This window comes from Paramormyrops kingsleyae, chromosome 10 (genome assembly GCF_048594095.1).
Source record: "Paramormyrops kingsleyae isolate MSU_618 chromosome 10, PKINGS_0.4, whole genome shotgun sequence".
NCBI lineage: Eukaryota > Metazoa > Chordata > Actinopteri > Osteoglossiformes > Mormyridae > Paramormyrops > Paramormyrops kingsleyae.
In genome coordinates, this window is record NC_132806.1 from 1,725,393 (window position 1) to 1,736,026 (window position 10,634).

The 10,634-nt window shown below is 42.3% G+C and overlaps 1 long non-coding RNA gene across 1 annotated transcript; it reads left to right on the forward strand.

The window, feature by feature from the left end:
- Positions 1-269: 269 nt before the first annotated feature.
- LOC111858513 (uncharacterized) lies at positions 270-10,309 on the forward strand. Its single transcript, XR_002841599.2, has 9 exons — positions 270-318; positions 2,453-2,851; positions 2,946-3,045; positions 5,158-5,225; positions 5,361-5,519; positions 6,095-6,156; positions 6,586-6,663; positions 8,652-8,717; positions 9,869-10,309. It is a non-coding gene; the product is annotated as an uncharacterized lncRNA (long non-coding RNA).
- The last annotated feature ends 325 nt before the right edge of the window (positions 10,310-10,634 follow it).

Below are 10,634 nucleotides of genomic sequence, written 5' to 3' on the forward strand. Positions count from 1 at the left end.
TCTTTGCACTGCTAGGACCGCCAACTTCCACAAGCCTTTTATTGCCAGGACGAGGTTGGAGCCTTTTATGATTAAGCTGTTTCAAAAGTGAGTCATAGCCGGTGCCAACAATTTGGCCTTCTTTCTCATCTCCAAATGACCTTGGATACCGAATTACCATCTTCCTTGCTATTTCAGTGATGTGCCTCTTTCCTGGCTTGTTGAACACAGTCAGGATTTCAGCCGCCACAATCCTGATGATCTCCCTTCTCTCTGTGGCAGATGGCCTCTTGTCCATTTCCAAGAACTTTCTGGTACCAGAGGGCAACTTATTCCAAGGTATGTCAAAGCAGTAATGCCAGCTATTATTGCCACTTGCTGGTGATGCAGTGGGTAAGGCTTGATCTCTCATGACTAGACTCAAACCTGAGCTCCTCGTGGCAGTGTTTTTTGGCATGAAATGGCCACCAACGACAGACTCATCAATGTCACTAATGAATGACTCTTCGCCAGTGCTGAAATCTTCAACCTGACCACTGTGCTCATCTCTTGAAGTGAATCTAAATAAGCACAAATGCAAATAAACACCTAATTTAGGTGCAGGCATACCAATGAAGGTCAGCAGAATATCTGCTTTAAATGAACAAACAAGCCACATAACTAGAACGAATCAAAAAGATAACACAAATATCACACATGGTACTTAGAACTGCACATTTTCACACTGTATATTGTTGCTGCTCACAGCTATTGTTTTACTTACGTTTAATACAAGCCATGACCTTTCTTAGGTCTACTGGCTTCAGAACTTGTGAAAGGTCATCTGCACCCACATACATCAGGTCTGCAGTTGAACTTACTCCAAGGTCTTTTATCACCTCTACCACTCGCTGTATAGCATCCTCTTTGCTGAACACAGCACTGAGTGATGAGGTTAGGTCACTAACCCATTCATCCATAACTGCAAGAGGAGGGGAAAAGATGAATAATTTTTTAGTGGCTATTAGAATGTGAACTACACAGTAGAGCCCTGCATTGGGAGCGGGATCCTGCGGGTCCCGCGGGACCCAACGCAAATCTCACGGGATTGGGCGGGTTTTAGATTGTCGTGGGCGGGAGCAGGCGGGAGTGACAGAGATAGCGGGCGGGATAAAAATAGACAGCGGGTCCCAAAATTGTTAGCTTAGCAGGATGGAGGATGCAGCTGATGTTGTTAATAAAATTGCAAAGGGAGAATATAAAACAAAACTAAAATTGGGGAAATCGGAGATATGGAAAAACTTTAAAATTGTAACAAACAAAGAGGGTAAAGAGCTGAACTTTGTGTGTTGTGTGAAGTGCGGCAAAGCGATAGTGTACAACGGGCACAAATCTGGCACTTCAGGATTGAGGCGACACACCTGCCCCGTTGCTGTACTCCCAGGTAGAGCCCTGCATTGGGAGCGGGATCCCGCGGGACCCAAAGCAAATCTCACGGGATTGGGCGGGTTTTAGATTGTCGTGGGCGGGAGCGGGCGGGAGTGACAGAGACAGCGGGCGGGATTGGGCGGGAATCGTCAGAAATTCAGCGGGAGTGGGCGGTAATGGTCAGAAATTCAGCGGGAGTGGGCGGGAGCGGGATTAAAAAAATAGTCCCGCGCAGGGCTCTACTACACAGTACACCACAATTACCATATGTTGCCTAATTTGAAGATTTTATCATTGTCCTTTAGGGAGCAATAAAAGTATAAACAGTTTTTCTTATGGTTAATTCGATGGAAAAATTTAAGGTTTTGTAAGGGTTTCATACATGGGGGCTCATTATTCAGATTTTTACTGCATTTAGTCAAAAATATACATCGAAATTCAACTAGTACTAAAAGTAATTCAGAACCTTAGAAATGATCAACAACACTGTGTTTCAGAGAAATGACTGTAAGTCCATTCAGACTATACAGAAGCAATGGGTAAAAATCAAGGAGGTGTTCTGCATTTACACAGTGCATATCACCACCTGTTCATAGTCCATACTCTGACAAATACAATGATGTGTGTGGAGTAACCAGAAAGCACACCACCTTGTCATGTTTAACCAAAATCAGTTCAATCTCACCAAACTTGATCGTGTCATGAGACTCGCGTCTTAGGCAGAGAAAAGAGCCCTTTTTGTAAATTTACCTCAGTGGATACAGACACAGAATCTGGTTCAGGACACATGTTCTTCAACTGCATTGCGCACAACATCACTGTACAAGTGGGCATGAAATGGAGTTGAGTTTTTTTAACTCAGCACTACTGCAAAAAAAGAACAGATATTTCTAAGGTTTTCTATCCTCCTCACACACCTTTTGAAATAGGAGTGTTTACTTTCAAATCTCATTGTCCATAGATGTATTAAGGGGCCCAGTTTCAGGAACAATGATGCATAATGGAGAAGATAGTGGTGTTTGGGTTTTAGATGATGTAAGGGAAATAATGCTTTCCTTGTTTCTAGGTATTCAATTACAACAACGTTGAGGTAAGCAACCTGGGCCGTGGTGATAGTGGGTGCACACACTAGTTCCACAAGTTCTTTCAAAGTGATTACTTGTTGCCACACTGGGTCAAGAGGATCAACTCTGTCACCAATGATGACAGGAAGGAGTCTAAGGAGACACCAGTTCTCAGCTGCTTGGCCACCTACTGTATTTGCCTTTTCCTTAACCGGAGAAGGAGATGAAAGAGAATCTGAGTCTTTGTAGGAAAATTGTTCGATTCGTCTGTTCAGCTGAGAGTATGTGAACCAATGCTTGACCTTTACACATTATCGCAGGTAAATGGCTAAGTCATAAGCTACAACTCCCTCAAACAAGTCATGCCCTATGCATGGAGGAAGCCCTGGCTGGCAAACATGGTAATATTTCAAAGAGTTAAAGACCGAGTCACAACATATTCTTTTGAAATCATTGATCTCACCCTCCTGCAGTAACTGTATGGCCTCTTTATAGGCATCAACTGTACGTACAGGGAAACTCTCACTCACATTCTCAAGTTGATCTCTTGGTACCTCACAATACCTACAGAAGTACTTGGACATGCTGAAATTCTGTGAGTAGCCGCCAATACAGTGTGACCCCAGATTGTCCCCTACAACCGATATTATTGTTGCTCGAACCACATGACCAATAGTGGTCACAAGACCATGTTCTTCAAGCGGTCTCAGGTCTGACAAGATTCTAGAAAAAACTGTGTTCTGGCCAAAATACTTGAAATCTGTCTCTTTGCACAACTGTACTAACTGCATATTGTCAATACTGGATCGATGGAATGGCTGAAAGTTTTCAAGTGTGAAGTAAACTCCCACAAGCTTATGCTTTTTCCTTGCAGACCCCAGGGGGTTTACAATCTCAAACGCATCCTGATACAATATCAGTTTCATGACAATCTCACCTGCTTGTACAAACAGCTCATTGGATTTGTAGACGGATCCATCAGAAATGTCACTTAAGACACCATCAGAAACTAGCCTATTTTGTGACTCAGCACATTCCTGCCACACAACAGAATCTTTGAGAATAGATCTCAAAGTGTCAGACAAAGGTATGTATTGAGCATAACAGTCTCTTCTATTTTCATTTTTGCCCAGGTAGATTTTCTCTGGGTGCACATATCCTAAGTTTCTCTGAAAATATTGCCTTCTGGTGTATTCAGTAGACAGTAGAGAGCTACATGCCGCATGCAAGTCAGTTTCCTGAATATTCAGAACTAGTGAATCGATCTCTGCATCTGACATGTCAGAATTAGCCCTAAGTGTTTCTCTAATTTTGCTGTTTGTATACTGATGACAAATGTTACTTAAACCGTTGATCTCATCAACAATCAGTTGAATTGTTGACAACGGAACAAGATACTTTGCTTGGAGTTGCATGTAAAACAGGCACAGATTTCTAATGTACAAAGACTAGATGTCAACAGTTTCTGTAACCTGAGGCTGTTTCACTTTCGTCCATTGCACTTTCGGGTTCAATTTGCGAGGACTCAGTTGGCTCTGAGTATGTGAATCTGGTGTTTACATCAGTCTCATGCCTATGTGTGCGATGTAAATAATGACTCGAAATGCCTTGTTAGAGTTGTTGAACGGGCAATGTACTAGTTCATGCTTACTCAAATGGACCTTGAGATGTGCAAGAAGATCTCTCAGAGCTATGCATTGATTCTCAATTATCACACACAAATGTGCTTGGTACATTATCCAACTGTGAAACAGTGCTGTTGTGGGAACGATAGACATGAGCTTTTAAGGCAGTGTACTTGTTGAATTTTTGTATGCCATTGTAGTCCTCTAAGAAGCTCTTGACTACTCTACCCAGTGCATAAAACTAATTCAAAAGAAAATAACTCCTAAGAATACATTTTAAATTAACTTTAACTTTGGTTATTTTTAATTCTTCGGTAACAACTTCTGCTTTTTTTATTAAAAAACGCACCTTCTCTGTGATTGATAACAGATTTAAACACTCCTAATCCTTCAAGTGTTTTTGTACAGACACCGTGCAAACAAGTCTCAAGATGGCTGCACGTGTAAGAAATGTGCACGCTTTACCAAAGGCTGTAGTAGACAACCCATTCGGTCGTTGAGGGCAAGAAGAGAAGACCCGCTGTGTAACTGTAGCCTGGGGGAAGCAAACAGCAATGAATAAAAATGCAACAAAAAAACTTAGCACAAGAAGAAACCACTACTATAAAGTGAAATAAACCCCGTTGATGAACCAAAACCTGAGATGAACTACAGTTACAAACACTCTGTTCACAAGCTCAAAATGTTAGCTAAAAGTTAGCTCAAGTTAACTGACATTAGCTATATAAAATGACTGCCAATCAGCAGTTTACATTTCTACTATCAGTAAGGTTACAGTAGTAAATTAAGGTTCTTTGTCAGGGATTCGGGTAGCTCGGGCACGGGAGCGAGGCATCGTGCAGGCACAAAAAAGGGTGGACGACCCACTTGCGGCTCAAAGAAAAACAAACAGGGTTTATTAAATAAAACAGAAAAAAACTACAAAATCAAAAAGGACCACGAGGGGTCAAAAACTGAAGGGGACTAACCTCTCCATAGTCGAGCACCTGAATTAAATTATTAGTATGCCTGTGTAAGATGTATGTATGTATTTTCATGTCCTTTATTTTTAATAAAAGCCGTGTGCACATGTTTATTTAAAGCAGGAGGAATGGAGGAGGAATGCGTCACCGTGAGACAGCCGTGAGATGCATTTTTGTGCTCTGCCTTGGTAGGTTGCACAGAATGGTGCTGTGAATAAATTTACATTCATACATTCTACAAACAACACTGGAGTAATTAAATTAGGTGATGTAGCGACTAACCGCCATAGGTTTATGCCATTTTTTTTGTTTGTTTTTAACAGGCCCTCTGAATAAAGCTGCGGAGTGAGAGGTTGGACCAATCACTGACTCCTGTGCCCTTTATCTTCATATATATTTATGCTGACAGGTCATCTCCTTCTGTTCAGTTGGGACTGTGGAAATTCCTCTAGTATAGACGGACGGTCTCTTTGAACAGCTCGGTCAGTATTAATGATTTTTTTTGGCTACTGACAATACACAAAACCCCCTCTAACAACAGGGATATAGGTTCCATCATGTCAGAGTTCCTATTTAGGACTATGTATACATAGCCAGCTGTTTTTAAAAATGGATAAAGTGTCCTCATTCCATTTTTAAAGTAATTCTGGCCTCATCAATGTGCATTAACAGCCGAGGAAGGCTGTCAAGTGCAGAAGTTTCAAACAGATGCGATGTTGGGCAGTCAAAGACTGGAAAACATTCCAAGCAAAGGGGAAAACGTCATGTCACAATCCCAAAAGTCAACACGTAAAATAAGTGGCTTTTTATTGGTGTTATGGATGTGACAATCCACTTTGCATGTAATTGCCCAGATATTTAGGGTAAGTGAACTGTAGTTTGTGAGGGGTAGGCAACATCTCTGACGTACTCAAGTTGGCCTGACACATGTTTAGTTGTCTCACACACACTGTTTGTGTGTAGTGCTTCAATGATAATCATGTATGTTTTCTGTTTTTTGCTCTGTATTTAAACATTACGCTGTACTCGGTCATTTTTCCCTTCCCCTTGTCTGCAGGCTGTGTTGTGAGGACTGCTGGCCTGAGAAAAAAACAAGTTCTGAAAGTTTTGAGATTACAGGTAGGTACACACACACAAACACACGGGGCAAGATTTCCTCGGCGAGAAGCACGGCATGTGGCGGGTTTTTACCGTATGTCAAATGAAATGGATCAACAATCAACACTTTCAAATTGCGTATTTAAAATAAAAACGCCATAAAAACTGTGTTCTGTTATCAGAAAACCACAAAAAAAAAAACGCCGTTCAAACTGTGGATATGCCTTTTTTTAAAATATATTATTTGAAAGTGTCAATTTTTGATCCATTTGGTTTTGATCAATTTAGTAAAAACCTGCCAGGTACGACAGTCTAATTTGCTTTGGTATGAACTAAGTGTTTATCATGTATGTACTGTAGAGTCACATGTAACAAACATGCATATATATTTGTGTGTGACTCTGTAACTGTTAACTTTATTCCCCTCTCGTCTTTTTGTCTGATGTGAAGACTCCATCGTCTTCATCCATTTGACTGACCTCACTAACTGCTCTGAAGTCTTGAGGCAATAGCTGCTGCCTTTGACCTGTAAGTGTGTCTACTTGATTAAAATCTGTGTAGCAGCCTGATTCCATGTGAATTTTTAATTCCCTTCTACAATTGTAATTACATCTTGTAGATCAAGCATTGGGATAAGTTTCACGTGCCAGAAGGGGTAGACCTTCTAATCCTTTCATTTTGATTAAAGCTATGTACACATACAGAGGGGTACTTTAAAAATATATGTTTCTGCTTGATTGAATTTCAAAATAATTCTGTTCACAACTGGAGCCATGCACAACTGCAGGGAAAAAGAAAGTACACCTTTTAATTCTAGGGTTTTATGTGTCAGGACATAATAATCATCCGGTCCTTACCAGGTTCTAAAATTGTGCACAAAAAAACCACAACAAATTCCCCGGGTGTAAACTTTGAGGTTGAGGTGTGCCACTGCAACATTTTGATTTTCTTTTTCAGCCATTCTGTCGTAGATTTGCTGGTGTGCTTGGGATCATTGTCCTGTTGCATGACCCAATTTTGGCGAAGCTATAGCTGTCAGACCAAATAGGTCGCACTCTGGAGTCCTGCTTGGTTGCTACTTATCCTCTTAAATCCTATAGAACCAGCAATGTGTACTGAGTTTTTCATACTTCTTATCCAATTTGGCTTTTTGTTTAATAAATACCCGCTGCTGCTCCCGTGGCTCCTCCTCTGGCTTTGCCTGCGCCTGATGCCCCGGCCCAGTATCTGCCTGTCCCGGTCCCAGACAGTCCGACCACTGCTCCTTCCTTCTTGGAGTAGGAGGAGCTCGAGTGGGACCCCTCGGGGACCTCCCTTATGACTTCTTTACCCTCGCCCTGGCGATGGCAATCCTGGCTAGAGCCCCGCCTATCTGTGTCTCGCAAGGGGAGGGGACACAGGCGTAGGGCCGGGGTCCCGCCCGCCCTGCCCCCTGGTTCGCCCTCGCTTGCTTTGGCTGGGGCTTGTGGGGCACCTGCGCTTCCTGCGGCTCCGGGTCGGCGGTCGCCTGCGGGTCTCCCTCCGATGCCTTGTCGCCCGGCTTCAGTCCCACCTCCGACTCCTCATCGGTTGCCTGCGGGTCCCCCTGCTCCGGTGCGTCGGCAGACGGCACCTTTGCCAGCTGTGGTGGCACCTTTGCTTGCTGCGGCTTCCCCCTCCTCCTTGCCTTCGCTGGTGTCCCCTCCAACTCCCTCCTTGTCCCCTTCGTTTGTCCCTCGGCCTGTCTCCTTGCCCCCTGCATGGTCCCCTCCTGCTCCTCCCACCCTGTCACTTGCGGTCCCTCCGGCCACTGCCCTTCACCCGCCTTGGCTCCCTCGGGCTCCCCTTTGTCCTTCGTCCGATCCTGTCCGGCCTCCCTTGTCTGCTCCTCGTCCCTTCGTCCCTCCGGTTTCTGCTCCTCCTCCCTTTGTGGGTCCTTCGTTTGCTCCTGGTCCTTTTCTGATCGGTCTGTCGGCGTTTCCCGTTCTTTGTCGGGTCTTGTCCTACTTCCTGTCCCTGTGCCTGTTCTCCGTGTCGGTTTTGTTTCCGTTGCCCCGTTGACGGTCTTCCTTTTGTCTTCCAGGTCCTGCTCCCTCGTCTCGTCCGTCGCCCAGGGGAGGCGCCTTTGGGGGGGGGGGGGGGGGTTCTGTTACGCCCAGCTCGTCCGATCCTCATGTGTGCCACGCCCCCCTCATTACCTCGTGTGGCTACCCGATTGTCATCAGCTGTTCCTTGTGCTTTCCTACCCGTCTGGGGTATTTAGTCTGCATCCCTATCTGTATTCCCTAGTTCTGTCATTGACGTTGTCCGACGTACTGCCTGGTCCTGTCCCTGCCTGCCCGTCTGTAATCAATAAACCCTATTTGCCTGTCAGTCCGGCTCAGCTTGCCTGCTTTCCTCCTCGCCTGCACCACGGATCATAACACTCAGATTAACCTTTTTTTTTTTTAAAAAAAAAAAAGTATTTATTTATTATTATTTATTAAAAAAATGTTTTGTTGTATTGTAATGTTTTTGTCTTCTTTCTCCGACCCCAGGCCTCACTGATGCGCCAAGTATCCAGTTGACTACTGCCAGTTTGGAAGAAGATAACTCTTTATGGGGTACAATGCACTGTTACCTTTCTCGGTTTCACTGTATGTTTGGTCAGGAGGGCTCGCAACATTATTTAAAGTGAAACTAAAAGTCTTGTCACTGCAAAATAAAAGCTAATAGGTTGGAAGCTTTTTGGCACACGCTACACCTCTGCACCAATGTCCCGAATTTGTATTGCATTTTGGAGGTCCAACTGACAGTGAGTTAAGATGACATTCATTAAACTTTGAATAATGATGCGGGAGGCATTTGCAGTGGAGCCCCAACCACTCCTTCACTTTGTGACTACCAGTTTAATAACTAAAAGTCTACATCATAATAAATGTAGGTTTAGGATTGTACTATAGGCCTAATTCTACAAAACTGAATCATAGCATTATATTTACTGCTGTAGGTGTACTTGTATTGCACTGTTAGTCCTTTATCAGTGTTATCTTCTAAAATAAGTGTTTGTCTTGAGATGATGTTAAAGCAAAACAACAGGTTTTTGATTTGCTCATTTGTAGTCAGCCCCAGAATTAGATGAGACTGCATATGCTTCTCTTCCGTCTTTTTGCAATGCCCAGTCTGACACCATTTGCATAGCATAATTCACTATAAATGGATGTCATCCCTTTTAGGTCCTAGGAGTTATAGGCTATTGCTGGTGGCATCCACTTCCAGTGAATTATGCTAAAATAGATTAACAGTATCAGACTTGGCATTGGAAGCACAGAGAAGAGTAGGGTAGAAGGTACACCCTCTTAACTAGCGGCGTAACGATATTACAAACCGAACCGAAATATCGCGATACACCAACCACGATACGTATCGCGAAACTCTCGTGGCGTACCGCGGTACTCTCACGCCCCCTGCTGCCCATTGTTGAGGTTGACGTCACTTGTCTCTAACTAATTTAACCAATTTAAACACATCTTTATTTTATCACATTTGATTAAATTGTATTAGTAATGATGAGCTTTTGTTCTAAATTTTGTTCTAAATATTATATTCTAAAGTTAGTATTAGAATTGTTTTTTTCTGACTAGTCTATATTGGAGGTATTTATTAATTTTTGTTGTTTACTCAGGTATCCTGACTATACTAAAAATGTGATGGCAAAGTTAATAAAGAAAAAGTTTAGTTGTTCTTGTTATTAAGTGAATCTATTGTTCCTTAGCATTGCTGTTAAGATGACATCAACCCTAACCCACAGCAAACAGAAACCGAACCGAACCGAGGCTCCAAAACCGTGAACCGAACCGAACCGAACCAAGGCTCCAAAACCGTGAACCGAACCGAATCGTGCCTTTGGTGTATCGTTACACCCCTACTCTTAACTAACTCTGAAGTAGACCAAGATAATTAGCTAATTTTCCAGAAAATTTATGTTTTCCCTTAACGCTTTCACTGATGACATTTGTTAGCATGAATTTAGCATAAAAATCTTTAAAATAATAATAGTTTACTTGTGTGTAATGCAGAGAATTGCTCTTTTAATTAAGGTGTTTGATAGTACACATCCAGAGGAAATCTGTAAACTGTAACTTGGGACAATTTCTGTACTTAATTTGAATTACAATCTTTTACTTAAAATTTAAAGTAAAGTTTTCTTTTTACATTGCTGCCATTCATTTTTACCATTTTTTAATATATATATATATATATATATTCTTTATTGTAGGTGTTTGCTAATATATGTGTAAAAATAATCTGTAAAATAAATGTATTTTGCTGCTGAACCTCTGATGGGGTTATTTTATTGAAGACGTTAATTTTGAAAAATTTTTACATCAGTTCTCAGCTGAACTTGCAGTGCTGTCCGTTTATTGAAGGTGTTTTGTTGTAATAATTAATTTAGGAGAAATCTGTAAAATAACAGACTTTATCTGGGGAACTTTTAGAACTGTCCTTTTAATTAAGGTTTTTGATCATAATAATAAGCA